Source organism: Globicephala melas, chromosome 11 (genome assembly GCF_963455315.2).
Source record: "Globicephala melas chromosome 11, mGloMel1.2, whole genome shotgun sequence".
Classification (NCBI taxonomy): domain Eukaryota; kingdom Metazoa; phylum Chordata; class Mammalia; order Artiodactyla; family Delphinidae; genus Globicephala; species Globicephala melas.
Window position 1 is genome coordinate 45,739,662 of NC_083324.2, and position 15,323 is coordinate 45,754,984.

The following is a 15,323-nucleotide window of genomic DNA, read 5'->3' on the forward strand; positions in this document are numbered from 1 at the left end:
CCTCTCCTTGGTTTCAAACAGGACCGAATTTACAGAAACTTTGGCCTGCTCTTTATTTGAAACAGGCCGGTGCGGGCGGAGCGGAGCTGTTTACAATACAAGAGAAAAGGTAAGAGCAGGAGGGTAACTTTTTATGACCTGAAATGAGTCCTTAGTAAGTGCCAGTCGGTGTGTTCATCAGGTCTTAGGGATCAGCAGTTGACTCTTCCCCCAACACAGTGGTAGGTACTGTTACTCCCATTTGAAAGATGAACAGATCGACATTCGGAGGTTGGGGAACTTGCCTTCACGGAGGTCTCAAGGAGAGCAGGTGGCAGGGTGGGGCCTCGAGGCCAGTCTTCCTGACTCCGATCAGGTCAGAATTCCCCTACCTTGACACCGTTCAGGGGCAGCGCTTTCGGATTCCCCCAGTCCATCTCGTCATCCTACCCTGGGTCATGGGCAGCCTGGCACAGTGCTTGGCATGTATGGCAGCCCAGCAGATTTCCTGCTGCTGGGACAGCTGATGGCTGCAGAGGGCAGGCCTAGGAGCACTGGCTAAACTCGAAAAGGGCAGACTTGTATTTTTGTTTTGTTTTTTTTATTTTTTTTTTTTGTGGCGGTACGCGGGCCTCTCACTGTTGTGGCCTCTCCCGTTGCGGAGCCCAGGCTCTGGACGCGCAGGCTCAGCGGCCATGGCTCTCGGGCCTAGCTGCTCCGTGGCATGTGGGATCTTCCTGGACCGGCGCACGAACCCATGTCCCCTGCATCGGCAGGCAGACTCTCAACCACTGTGCCACCAGGGAAGCCCTGTTTTTTTAAATTTTTAAATTTTATTTTTTTATACAGCAGGTTCTTATTAGTTATCCATTTTATACATGTTAGTGTATATATGTCAGTCCCAATCTCCCAGTTCATCCCACCACCCCCTCACCCCACCCCTGCCACTTTCCCCCGTTGGTGTCCATACGTTTGTTCTCTACATCTGTGTCTCTGTTTAGGGCAGACTTGTTTTTTTTTTTTTTTTTTTTTGCGGTATGCGGGCCTCTCACTGTTGTGGCCTCTCCCATTGCGGAGCGCAGGCTCCGGACGCGCAGGCTCAATGGCCATGGCTCACGGGCCCAGCCGCTCCGCGGCATGTGGGATCTTCCCGGACAGGGGCACGAACCCGTGTCCCCTGCATCGGCAGGCGGACTCTCAACCACTGCGCCACCAGGGAAGCCCACAGACTTGTTTTTAATGCTAACATTTTTTGAGGGCTTACTGTCTACCAGGCACAGTTGGAAAGCTGTATATGTGTTATTTGTTTCATCTCCTTCACAACCACTCCAGCAACTGCCTGGGCTACATACCAGTATTGCCTCCATTCTACAGATGAAGAAAATGAGAAAACAGAGATTGAATAATTCGCCCAAGGCCACATGCAAGCCCGTAGGAGATGAAGGTGGGATTCCAGCCCAGGCAGCTTGACTCTCAAGACCAAACCAGGGAATGCTGCCTGGGGGAGGGGGAGTTTCCCCAGGCTCAGATTGTTCACTGGTAATCTGATCATAAGGGGCTGGGCTGGTCTTCAGGCCATCTGGTCCTACCCCTCATCTTCCTGTTGACCAAGCTGATTCTGTAAGAGGCAGGTGGCTGCTGTAGGGTGTCCTCCCTTCCTCCAGGGGGCGGAGCCAGGATGACAGCCTGAGTGACGGGACCTTGTGATGGAGCCCACACTGAGCAGGTAAGGCGGTGTCCTCCTGCACTTCGTCTCCGCAATGACTCAAGGTGAGACAGCCCCCGGGAAGCTGTGGAGGGTTGCATCCAGGGTCTGGGCAGGGCTGTGGCAGGCTGTCCTATGCCCCTTAGGCAATCCAAGTTATCCCCGCCTCCCGCCCATCTCTCAGTCTGGAGAAGGAAAAAGCTAACAAATAGCTTTGGGCAGGATGGACATAATTAGTGGTTCTTTTCTTTCATAAATTTATTTTATGTGTTTATTTTTGGCTGCGTTGGGTCTTCGTTGCTGCGCGCGGGCTTTCTCTAGTTGCAGCCAGCAGGGGCTACTCTTCATTGTGGTGCGCGGGCTTCTCATTGGGGTGGCTTCTCTTGTTGCGGAGCATGGGCTCTAGGTGTGCGGGCTTCGGTAGTTGTGGCGCACGGGCTTAGTTGCTCCACAGCATGTGGGATTTTCCTGGACCAGGGATTGAACCCGTGTCCCCTGCATTGGCAGGCAGATTCTTAGCCACTGTGCCACCAGGGATGTCCCTAATTAGTGGTTCTTTTCTTTTCTTTTTTTCTATTAGTGCGGCTGCTTTGGAATTCCTATTTTCTGTTTTTTTGATAGTGGCCATCCTAATGGGTGTGAGGTGATATCTCATTGTGGTTTTGATTTGTATTTTCCTCATGATTAGAGATGTTGAGAATCTTTTCTTTCTTTCTTTTTTAAAAAAATATTTATTTATGTATTTTGGCTGCACCGGGTCTTAGTTGCAGCACGTGGGATCTTCGTCGTGGCACGTGGGATCTTTTTTTAGTTGCTGCATGTGGGCTTCTTAATTGTGGCTTGTGAACTCAGTTGCAGCATGCATATGGAATCTAGTTCCCCAACCAGGGATCGAACCTGGGCCCCCTGCATTGGGAGCGTGGAGTCTTACCCGCTGGACCACCAAGGAAGTCCCGAATTAGTGGTTCTCAAGTGCATTTGGAAACAGAAAAACTGATTCCTGTTGGGATGAGAGTGTCACCCATGCCACCCCAGGAAACTGGGTCTGTGCAAGCAACGATACCAAGCAGAGATACCCCTGATGGTAAAGCTGCAGTATTTTGGTCGCACCAAGATGTTTTGGTTTTGCATTTCTGAGTTGGTCTAAAACAGTTTTCCATTGGCACTTAACCATATTGGATTACAAGGCAATTAATGGGTGGAACCTTCCAGAGTCCAGGCCCTACACTGGGGATGGGGGGAGAGGAGAGAGGAATGGACAGGGGCTATAGCATGAACAAAGGAAGAGCAGAAATCAGGAATGAAAGTGGGGCTTCACTATGGACCTTACAAAAACAAAAGGGTTTTTAAGGGACTGCTGTGAATAACTGTATGCTATCAAATTGGATAACGAAGATGAAATGAATAAATTCTTAGAAAGACACAAACTAGAAAGACGAACTCAAGGAGAAATAGACATTGTGAACAGACTTACAGTAAGTAGAGAGATTGAATTAGTAATGTTAAAACTTCCCTCAAAGAAAAACCCAGGCCCATATGGATTCACTGGTGAATTATACCAAACATTTAACCAAACAGTGGTCTCTTAGACATGACACAAAAAGCACAATTCATTAGACTCGTTAAAATAAAAGCATTTTATTGTTGTTGTTACAAATGACACCACTAAGAAATGAAAAGACAACCCACAGAATGGGAGAAAATATTTTCCAATCATATATCTGATAAGGGACTTGTATCCTGAGTATATAAGAACTCTTACAGCTCGGCCATAAAAAGACAACCCAATTTTAAAACGTCTGAATAGACATTTCTCCAAAGAAGATATACAAGTGGCCATCAAGCACATGAAAAGACGCTCGGTGTCTTACTCGTCATGAGGCATTAGAGAAATGTCAATCATAGCAACATACCACTTCACATCCACTAGGTTGGCTATAACCAAAGCCGCAGAAAATAGCAAGAGTTGGGGGACACATGGAGAAATTGAAACCCTCATACCTTGCAGGTGAGAGTGTAAAGTGGAGGGGCCCTTTTGGACAGCAGCTTGGCGGTTCCCCAAAAAGGTAAATGTGCTGTATCATATGGCCAGTCATTCCGCTTCTAGGAGAATTGAAAACGTGTTAAAAGAAACTTGCACGTGAGGGCTTCCCTGGTGGTGCAGTGGTTAAGAATCCGCCTGCCAATGCAGGAGACACGGGTTCGAGCCCTGGTCCGGGAAGATCCCACATGCTGCGGAGCAACTAAGCCCGTGAGCCACAACTACTGAGCCTGTGCTCTAGAGCCCGCGAGACACAACTCCTGAGCCCGTGTGCCACAACTACTGAAGCCCGCACACCTAGAGCCCGTGCTCCACAGCAAGAGAAGCCACCGCAGTGAGAAGCCCGTGCATCGTGATGAAGAGTAGCCCCTGCTCGCCACAACTAGAGAAAGCCCTCATGCAGCAACGAAGACCCAATGCAGCCAAAAATAAAATTAAATAAATAAATTTATTTAAAAAAAAAAACTTGCCCATGAATGTTCATAGCAGCATTATTTATAAGAGCCAAAAAGGAGAAAAAACCCTAATGTCCATCAACTGACGAATGGACAAACAAAACGTGAACTATCCATACAACGGAATATTATTCATCAACAAAAAGAACAAAGTACGGATTCGTATTACCACATGGGTGCACCTAGAAAACAGTGTAGTAAGTAAAAGAAGCCAGACACAAATGGTTCCATTTATAAGAAATGTCTAGAATAGGCAAATCCCTAGAGCCAGAAAGTAGACTAGTGTGGTTGCCTAGGGTTGGGAGAAGGGGAAGGATGGGCGTGTATTTTCTTTCTGGGGTGATGAAAATGTTATGAAATGAGATTGTAGTGATGCTTGCGCAATTCTGTGAATATATACTAAACCCCACTGAACTGTACACTTAAAGTGGATGAATTTTATGGTACGTGCATGTCAATAAAACAGTTAAAGATTATAGGGAATGAGTTAAAAAATATTGTAAAAGTATATCATGAATTACTCTGCAGCGGCTTAAATTAACCATGTGATTGATATATACTAATATGGAAAGTTATCCACACTATAGTAAATGAGGCATAAAGCGGATTATAATTCATTGTAGCATGATCTCAATATGATAGAAATAAACAAAATGTGCGTGTGTGTGTGTACAGAAAATAAAATTTGGAAGGATATATATCGAGGGAGTGATTTTCACTGAGTCCTACATAATAAACTGTTCTTTTTCAGATCTTTATTTAATCTTTGAAAAAGTAATACAGTCACATGGCATAAAAATCAGAAGCTCTAGAAGGCTATCTAGTGACAAATCTCCTCCAAGCCACCCGGTTCTCCTTCTAGAGAGCAACTCGTGTCACCCGTTGGCCGAGCTCCCTTTGGGAGAATTTGACGCAAGTCGACAATGCTCTCACTCTGTCCAGCACCTTAGTTTTCTCATGTAATTATGAATCTTGTCCATACTGAGATATCACAAAAGTCCTCAGTCTTTTTTATGGCTGAATAGCTCTTTATCCTGTAATGTACTGTTTGAAAGATTCTTTATGTTCATGCATTTCCTAATTTCTTTATTTTTTTTTTTTGCCTTTAGCATGCATTTTACTTGTAATCAGAAAGAAATCTAGCTATTTCTCCAAAAGAAGTCCCTGTATTGAGGATTCAGATCTAAGAAGAGTGAGCCCCCAGGAGGGTGGGCAGGTTGCACGCGGAGACCCGGAAACCCCAGACGTGAAAGCAGGTCAGCGACGGAGGAAGGGGGTGCCCTCCACCATCGGGCAGGGACCCGGGAGAGATGCTGGAACCTAGAAGGGAGTCCAGACAGCATTTAAGAATCATTCCTTCTCCTTTTTTCTACTCTTAATCTCCCCAAACATGAGGAGCATTTGAGATTTACCGGGGAAGTGGAGCCAGAATTCACCTCCCAAGGGCTGCTCCTGACTTCACACCTGCTCACCATCTTTCCAGTCCAGCCCTCGATAGGACTTGCTGCCTCCCAACAGTGCTGGGTGCTCTGAGAGCCTTCTGGGAACCTTGGCGTTTACTCCTTCTAGAGCTTCTGGGGTCATTTCACCTATACTGTGCAGAGGTTCTAGAAACCGCCTGGGTTTGACTTCTGCTTCCCCGTCCTTGCTGTGTGCCCTTGAACACATTCTCCAGTCTCTCTGTGCCTCGCTTTTCTATCTCACCAGCAAGAAGTCAAGGGTTGTATCTAGCCATCGTCATTGTCACCCTGTTACTAAAGTAGGGCTCACAGATGGGACTCCTGTGTTGGCTGCACACAGCCTTTGGGGAGCAGAGGGAAGGGCCGGTTGTGTGGGAGAGGAGCTAAAGGGATGGGGGAGGAGCCCTTTGGTGAGTGAACCCTCCCTTCTCCTTGAGGGACTCGCCCACACCCCATGCCCTCTATTGGTTCGACCTCCGGAAGGCATTTCCTGCTGGCCCTACCTGCCTCCGTCCTGCCCCTTTCCAGCTTGGTGGCCACCAACCCTGCTGTGAGTGGGACCAGGAGAGAGGGAGAAAGGAAGAGATTCTTATAGTGGTGACTCTTACTGAGAAAGGCCAGTTCCCAGTCCAGTCCATGCCCTGCACCTTGTTTGTTTGTTGACTGCTTACTGAATCAAGACAAAAACAAAACCTGGCAGGCCTCATGGTCGCCCTACAACTTTCCTGTTATTCTTCAAATGAGCTCTCCCCTCCCCTGCCCGTCCGTTCCCACCCGTCCCACCTTGGCCTCAGTTCCAATCTGCCAGAATCCCGCCTCAGTGACCTCTCACAGTGCTGGCCCTGGCTCACCTCCGGACTGGGCCTGCCTTGGTTCTACAGGTACAAACTTCTCTCTTTGCCATCCTGCATCCCCGACCCCGGCCATTGCACCCCTGAGCCAGTGACTTTGGAGTTTCTCACAGGAGCCGCCCTTCGTCTGGGCTGGGCAGAAACACTGGGTTCCTGGCATCCTGAGCCTCGACTGGCATGTGGCCGTGGTGAGGGCTCAGCCCGCCACCCTGGAGCAGGTTTGCTGGAGATTTCTGATTAATAAGTTGTCAAATAGGAAAAGGAGTCATAAGACCCAACGTCCCAGCTGAGGAAGAAATTACCTTTCTGGAAGTTGGCCCAGGATAAGGACCGGATATTTTCTTCCACAGGAGTTTACACTTGACCAAGCTTAGAATCTCACGGAGATTCATTCTGGAGCTGGTGGCAGGGGCTCAGGACCCATCCTTCCAATGAAGATGACTCCAAGGACACACAGGGATTTTCACTGGAGCATCTGTAAGGGCTTTCGAAACAGCAGTGAATCTTCACAGAAGCCTTCACAGAAAGGCAGGCAGGAAGGAGACTTCTCTCTTTGGAGATGGAGGTACCAAGCTGAGAGCGTGAAGTGCCGATGACCAAGAAGGGAACGCTTTTCCAAACACCCAGTTGAATCCACAATTCTTTGATGCTGACAAACCACTTATTTGAAACAATGCTGACTAAGAGCATTTATTGAGCACCTTTTATAGGCTGGGCTCTGGGGAAGATGCTTCGTACGGGTCATCCTCACAGTGTTCTTTTTTTTTTGCAGTACGCGGGCCTCTCACTGTTGTGGCCTCTCCCGTTGCGGAGCACAGGACTCTCAACCACTGCGCCACCAGGGAAGCCCTCTCACAGTATTCCTAAATGCTGGTACCATTATCATGCCCATTTTACTGATGAGGAAACTGAAGTTCAGAGAGGTTCCCTAACTCAGTTTACACATCTGGCAAGGGGAGGAACTGTGATTGTAACCCAGCTCTCTCTCTGCCCAAGCTGGGTCCTTTCCCTCTGTTGTACTCCTCAGTCTAGCAAGCAGTTTAAACTATGTATCGACAACCTCAAAAAATGTTCCTGCTCTTTGATCCAACTAACTCCCTTCTGACAACCATTCTCATGAAATGATGCTAAGTGCAGAATAAGTGTCTTACAGTTCAACATGGCTAAGCACACAGTGGTGTGTACCCCCCTTCTTCCCTAAATTCCACTGAAATGACAAGAAATTCAGAAATAAAAAGAGTGCTCGTGGTTGTGGGCAGTCAGGAGGAATGGGATCAATGTCCAGAAGATTAAGAAATTTCCGGGAAACGTAAGACAAATATAAGAACAAGTTGGTGAAGAAATTAAAACGAAGCTGTAATGCCACAGGGCTAAATGCACAGTCATCACAGAGTGAATTTTCCCAGCAGAGTTCCAGAACAGAGGCAACGTGACCTGGGTGAAAGAGTGAGCTAGAGATGGACTGTAGGGCGGTGAATGGTTCCTTTCCACTGTCCACTGACCACTCTCTGCACACGCAGTCACCTGAGGCTGGCTCCTGTATCGACAGCTGCATTCCCTGCCAGAGGAATGGGATTCTCACGGGGGTAAGGAAGTGTCCCCCAGCCGCCAATACTGTTCAGCCCAGATGGTCATCTGCAATGTTAACAGCTACGTTAGAATTGCTAGATATTTCAGAAAAGCCAGAGCCTGAGAGAGGCACAAAAATAGAATGGACTCCAAGAAAACAGACTACCCAAAACAGAAGAAAACTGTAAGGAATTAAAATGAATATCCCAGAGAGAGTTAAGAGAATATCACATCCACCTAAAAAATAAAGCCTGTATGAAAAAGGTATAATAAGAGTTCTTGGGAATTAAAACCATAACTGACAAAGTTTTAAAAACTCAATAGATGTGCTAAATAGATAACTGAAAACCTAATTAGTAAGCTGGAAGATCAAGCTAAGGGATTCCCTAAAAATGTGTTAGGAAAAAAGAAAGATGCCATTGTTTTTTAAGTTATGTGACATGAGGTGTAAAGTCAAGCACAGATACCTTTCTTATGGAAGCTCCAGAGGAGAGAACACAGAGAATGGAGAGGAGGAAATAAAAAGATATATTAGAAGAAAATATCCTAGTGCCAAAGAAACACTTCAGATGGAAGAGGGCCCACTGAGAACAAAGCAAGTCTCTTAAACTCAAGTTTCAAAAAAAAGGCAATAAATCTAATAGAAAAATGGGTAAAGGGCACAGATAATTAATTCACAGAAGAGAATATGAATATGGCTAGTAAACAGATGAAAAGAGCTTAGTCTTACACATCACCAGGGAAATGCAAATTATACTTTACATCCATCCACCCTAATATCCAGTGTTGGTGATGACATGATAAGTCAGCAATTTCAAGAACGTCATTTGTGACAGCTTCCAGAGGGCATCTTGGCACCAGCTATGAAAATCTCAGACGTAATTCAGTGCTTATATTTCTAGGAATCCGTTGTACCCACTAAGTGGTGGAATCTGGTTATCGTTTAAAAGGTGGTCGCAGGTCTTTCTGTATTCTGGGGCTCGTCTGCCCAGCATGGTCACCACCAGCCGTGTGGTTACCGAGCGTGCAAAAGGTGGTCAGTCTGAATTGAGATGTGCCGTTAAGTGCCAAATACACACCGGATTCGAAATAGCTTGTCATTTACCGGAATTAAAATAACGCATAATTTTATGCTGAGTAAATGTTGAACTGATAATATTTTGGATATATTGGGTTAAGTAGAGCATATTAAAATTAATCTCACCTGTTTCTTTTAATTTTTCTTAAATGTAGCCACTGGAAAATTTCACATATTGTATGAGTTCATATTCTCTTTCTACCGGATGCACTGAGTCAGTGGCAATCCGCTGGAGAGAGAACAGCCCTTTGGTTGGAGAGAGCGAGTAATTGGACCCAGACCTGGAGGAGACTTTGAGGCAAACGGGAGCTGGGAGCTCCACTGCTTCGTGTGAGAAAGGAGAAGAGAAAGTAACAGACTAGGAAGAGGACAGGCAAGTGTGGCCCGGGGCTGGGTTTCAGGGGACAGAGAAAACGAAGAGAGGATGGGAGGGAAGCCCAGGAACACGACAGTAGCCAGAGACCAGGGAACAGGTGGCTGAGGAAGGACTCCCCAAGCCCCTGGGGCAGGGCCAGCAGTGAGTTTTGCCAGCAGTGAGGTCAGCTGATAAATTTTAAATGGGTTACTGATCTATGCCATGATACTCCTCTGCTGTCCCTGCACCCCAAGGACAGACCGTGTGGGGCTGGGGACGCCGTGTCCCTGCTTGGACAGCAGGGCTGGGTGGGGACGGTGATGTGCCAGGCAGTGGGCTGAGAGCCCAAGGGGAGGAGGGAAAGTGAGTGAGGAACAAGGGTGCCGGACGAGGGGTCAGGCAAGGACGACGTGACAGGTACCCAGAAATGCTTGGAAGGATCCCCAAGAACCCTGAGCTGCTGCTGGCAGGGAGGTGCAAGGCAGCTGAAGATTTTCACTTGGTTTTGAAGGGAAGGATCTCCCCAGCCGGCTGGCCGACACTGGGACCCTTCGCCACATTACGCAGGGCGTTGTAATACCCTCTGGGGTGCTGGGCAGCAGCGGCTGAGAAGTTTGGTGGCAGTGCTGGCGGGGAAGGTGGGGAAGTGGAACCAAGCAATGCTAGTAGCCACCTCAGCAAATAACGTGGAAAGCTCTCTGGGATCAGCTGTCCGGTGATGCGGGGAGCAAGGTCCCGGGGCGGGGGTGGGGCAGGGTGTCCTGCGTGTTCTGCGGGGGCCCCCCTGCGAGACACGCACACCCCTCTCAGCCTGCTCTGGGTCTCGGGAGGCTGGCTTGTAACGTCTACACACACAGGCCTCTTTGCCCCAGACTCCTGAGGGGGGTTGGCCGATGGGGGCCCTGCTGAAGATCCAGGGCATGAGTGGCGTCTGAGGGCAGGTGTTTAGTCCCGGGCTCCTTCCCTGCATTGCGGTACCTTGTCCCTCTACCTTGAGGCCTCTCCACAAAGTGCTGTCTCTCTCTGTCTCTCAATCTCTGGTTTCCAGCATCTCCTATCTCTCATCCCTGCAGGCTCTCCATGGTCCCCAGCCCTGGCGAATTTCACATTCCTATTCCTTCCCCCCTCAGCCAACCACACCTTTGTCAACAGCCTTTCACTAACTCTTCTTCACTTATCCAGCTCGACTCTGCCATTCGCTTCCTACAGAGACCCTGACCGATACCAGGATGTACCATACGCTAAAACTTTTGTGCACTTAAGGGAGAAGACAGAGTGAAAATACACGTTTGAATTTACAGAAAGGAATATGGGAAAGGTACATGAGAAACTAATAACAGTAGCAGGTATAGTGGGAGGAATCAGTGAACTGGGGCAGAGGTAGAGCGAGATTTCCCATTGTATCTAGTTTATATTATTTTGATTTTGAACCGTGTGAATTATTATCTGTCACAGCGGTCCCCAGCCTTTTTGGCACCAGGGACCGGTTTCTTGGAAGACAGTTTTTCCACAGATGGGGTGGGAGGGCAGGGGAGGATGGTTCAGGGGGTAGTGCGAGCGACCGGGAGCGGCAGATGAAGCTTCGCTCGCTCACCTCCTGTGTGGCCCGGTTCCTAACGGGCAGCAGACTGGTACTGGTCCGCTGATCTATCACACAAAATTAAACTGGAAAGAATCTTCTCTACCCCCCATTGGATTATTTGGGAGAATTGTAGACTGAAATAAAAACACACCACGTGAGAGCCGTGACTTTCAGTTTTATTTGGGGATTTACCGAGGACTGTAGCCCAGGACACAGCCTCTCGGATGGCTCTGAGAAACTGTTCGGAAGGGGGGAAGGGGTGGTCAGCATATATGTGATTTTGGAGAAGGGTACCTGCAACCAAGCTCACGTCTCGCTAGAAGGTTACCGCTAGCCACGGGGAATAGACATCTTACTTAAAGATTTTAGCGCTTTTCCAAGTATGAGAAGACACAAGAGCTTGTGTTCATAAAATTTTCTCCTGAAAATATCTAACCGAAGGCTGTTCTGCCAGTTTTCCCAGAGCCCAGAGCACCTCATTCCTGATCTCCACCCTGAACTCCTTTCAGAGTGTGTTGAAGATCAGTGACGGCAGTGGTGGATGACTCAATCCTGGTACAGCTGGATGGCGAGCGATATTCTTGGGCTGGCAGAATTGGTTTAATCCCATCTAGACCTTTCACCGAGGCACCTCCAGATCTTGAGTGGGAAAAGCCACAGCACGGAGGGAAGTGGCCTCTCCTAGCTGGCTCCGTGCAGCTGGGCCACAGCCGCCCCATCTGCCTCTCTCCCTCCTCCTGTCCTTCTAGGGCTCTGGCTTCAGCCACTAGCGTCCTAGAGGCTTTCCACCGAGAGAGACCACAAAACCAAATCACATAAGTGGAGAGCAAGGGGGGCCAGCGCTGAAAGCCAGCATCGTGGAGAGACAGCTTTCATCCTGCTCACTCCAGCCTTGACAGGTACTGTTCAGTCTGTGGTTTTTGCTACTAGAAGTTTCCAAAAGGCCCAGCAAGATGCATTCCTTTAGCTGACTTGCCATGTGAAATGCCCCAGGCACGTGGCCAGAGCTTGGACGATGTTCCCTCTAACCCCCCTTTTCTGTCTGACCCCAGGGCCTCACCCCAGATGAGGGTGACACAGACACGGAGCTCAGAACCACACCCAGTGAGGACCTCAACCTCCCATAAAGAGAACGTTGACCTTTGCTATTTCCCATCGGTTTTGTGGACTAATCAGAGGGACCAGCGGGGGGACAAAGCTGCATTCACCAAGCTTAGCGCTCGTTTCCTCCTTAATCCTCCGAGTCACCGTTATGAGGCAGGGAGGGGCCGGTGCTGTTACAGCCTTTTAGCCACAACAGCGGGTAATGAGCTGCCTGTGTCGTGCATGAGTCATGAGCAGAGTGAGCTCTAAGCCCTGATCTCTGGACCCTGGCGCAGCGTCTCTCCTCACCCTCAGCTGGGCACCAGCTGTAGGGGATGCCCTTCTGTCCCTTCACGTGGCTCTCGGCTTGCTGTGGGAAGGCAGGCATAATGGACACACAGATTGGCCTAGCAGGTACCTAAGCGGTGTGACCTCCAATTCAAAGATCTTCCTTCCGCCATGGGCCGAGACAGGTTACCATCTGTCCCCCTTTGGGGAGTTGGGCATCGTTCTTGGCAGCTCTGGCAGAAGCGAGCACCTGGTCCAGATGTTTGGCAAATACTGGGCGAGTGGCAGCCTGTGCATCCCTGAAGCATTGTCGCCGGGCCTCGATCAGATGTCACCTCACGCTGTTAAAGTGTCAGCCAAGGTTAGTTCGTCAGTCCGGCTGAACCCTGTGCAGAGACCGGCACGGGTGGGTTTTACTTGGGTAGGAGGGAGTCACAGAAGCGTCCGTGGAGTGGCGGGGCCTGTCCATATCGGAGGGAGATCTGAGGGCAGGAGGAATCCACGGCTGAGGCCGAGGCTGTGGAGAGAGACAAGGGGGAAGCAGGCCCTTCACAAGTGCTAAGGACACACCATACCTCACACTACACTGAGCTTTGGGCAAAAGGCTTATCCCCTTATTCCATGTACTGCTCCTTTATCTTGCGCCAGGCTGCGAACGAAACCATCTTCACGTGATCTCACAGTTTCCAGGTGGACATCTGCCACTCGGGTAAACTGCCTGTGTGTGTAGAGCCCAGAAATGGTTGGGCTGGCCTATGAACCCCTGTCTGCCTGGAGCCTAAATGTCCCCACTTTCCAGAACATGTCTGCACATTTACCCACAGATCTGAGCAAGTTGTGGGGAGGGAGGAAGGGAGAAATGAAGGGGACCAGCTCAGAAGCAGAGAGGAAACGGTGAGGTGGAGGCACAGGAAATCCTGGCCGTGGCCACGTATGCCGTCAGCACAGAACTGTAACTGGTTTAACGTCAAGGCCAGAGGCGGCCTCCACAGAATGGCAAGGGCAGAATGCATGTACTTCGACAGCTGGCCTTTAAAACACATGTTCCTTCAGCAATTGGAGACCAGGTGAACATCTGGATCTTCCTAAATCAAGCCTTTGAAACAAAAATAATTTCAGGTGACAAAGTAAATATGCTTCATGCTTTGTAGCTAGAAGTCTCCAGATCTCTGAGATCCAGGCTGTTTCTGCTCACCTGGTCCCTGCCTTTAATGGATTTGCTGGAAGGAGCTCCAGAGAAGAGGGGACGTCCTGATAAAGTTTGGCCCAGGAAACGAGGAGGAGGAAGGCAGACCCAGCAGAAGCTGATGGCCACGAACCTGGCAGCACCTGCAAAGTCCCTGAGTAGTCAGCCTCATTTGACTCTTCTGTGTTCCCTGTGGGCTCCCTCGGCAAGGGGGTCATGGAAGGTTCTGGAGCCATGTCCGCTTTGGGGTATAGGACTCACATCCCCCCTCCAAAGTTCCATGGGAAAACTTACCGTGCAAATCAAGTTGCCTACCAGTCACTGTGACAGTCGCTTCCAGTTCTGCCTTGCTGGCTGACCTTGAGCCGGTTACATAACTTCCCCGTGCTTCTGTTTTCTTATCTGGAAGATGAGTGTGACACTAACATAACCTACCTCCTAGGGTCATGGTGGGAATACAATGTGAGAAAGTATACAAGGGGCACAGGGCGCTTTGCAAGTGCGCTGTATTACGTGTCCTGGTGAGGCTGTGGAGATCGTGTTGTGGGGGGGGGGATTTATCGCACCGTGCTTTATGTCAGAGGTCTTAGGTGACCTCCTTCAATGCCTTCAGTGATCCCTTAGGAAAGAGGTTGTTGGCAGAGTTGACAGATAAGGACTCAGAGAGGACAAATAACTCTGCCCAAGGTCATGGAGTTTAGCGGCCAGGGCTTGAACACACCTGGGCCTGGCTTCAAGCACTGTTATGTGAATCAGGCCACGCCTCCTCCCAGAAGCCCCCGCCAGGCCTGAATTTATATCCGTGACACCTGCTTAGGTTGCCTGATGCGACCACAGCCCTGGCAGTAAGAGCCGGGAGCCTGGCCACACTTCACTCGTACTCCCCAAGCCCCCGTGGGTGGGCCTTTTCTGTCGCTCACAGACAGTTGGTGGCCCAGTGGGGCGTGTGGCCAGAGAAGTTACACCAAGGAAACGGAAACGTGAGTACAAAGCTAGAAGAGGAGCTGGTATCCGCGGGCCCAGTCGTGAAGGGACGCATTCCAGCAGAAACACTTCTCTGTTTCCTGCCTGATCTTTGAATCGCCTCCTGGGGGAACAGGTCCCAGGCACAGTGATAGGGGAGGTAGGCGTGTGGGGACAGCACGTGGGTGACGGAGCACCTAGCCTGGCCGGTCCTCACGGCTGTGATCTCACGTAATCTCCACACCAACCATAGGAGCTGATGATCAGTGTGCATTTTACAGACCAGGCAGCTGAAGCCCATTAAAGTTAAACAAGGTGCTCAACGTGGAACAGCTGAGGAAGATTTAGCCCTGGTCTGCCTGGTCCAGAGTCTCCAGGTGCCCTGAGTGAGTCTCTGGGTGACCACCACCCTCAGGATACCAGTGATGCCGCTTGGATCACAGATGATGTGTGACCTGCACCTGCCAGACCTGGGCTCCTCACCGCGGCTAGAGTCCAACATTTCGATCCAGTGGCGTAAGGAAAGAGGCAGAGCTGGGCTTCCAGGAGGAAAGGGATTGGAGTGGAAGGAAAGAGGGCGACAGAAAAGGAAGAGGAGAGAACAGAAAGAACTTAGGGAAACAAGGACTTCAAAGCCCTCCTTCTGGAGCCAACTGTGGGAGTGCAAGGTAGCTAGAAGCTACAGCAAATGACGTCTTAACTCGCTGTCTACTTGCAAAACAACAAAA

At 49.5% G+C, this 15,323-nt stretch overlaps 1 protein-coding gene and 1 long non-coding RNA gene across 3 annotated transcripts in view; both read left to right on the top strand.

Moving 5' to 3' along the window:
* Positions 1-1,077: 1,077 nt before the first annotated feature.
* On the top strand, positions 1,078-11,781 carry LOC138842870 (uncharacterized). The gene is made up of 3 exons (XR_011377826.1): positions 1,078-1,749; positions 5,290-10,811; positions 11,530-11,781. It is a non-coding gene; the product is annotated as an uncharacterized lncRNA (long non-coding RNA).
* A 60-nt stretch (positions 11,782-11,841) lies between these two features.
* Positions 11,842-15,323, top strand: part of SNRK (SNF related kinase) — a 163,467-nt gene continuing 159,985 nt past the window's right edge. Inside the window, exons 1-2 of one of the 2 annotated variants that reach the window (XM_060307855.2) lie at positions 11,842-11,974; positions 12,128-12,807. The gene's annotated coding sequence lies outside the window, so the exon portion shown is untranslated. The remainder of the gene's footprint in view (positions 11,975-12,127; positions 12,808-15,323) is intronic. The other variant, XM_060307857.2, reaches the window with a different exon arrangement.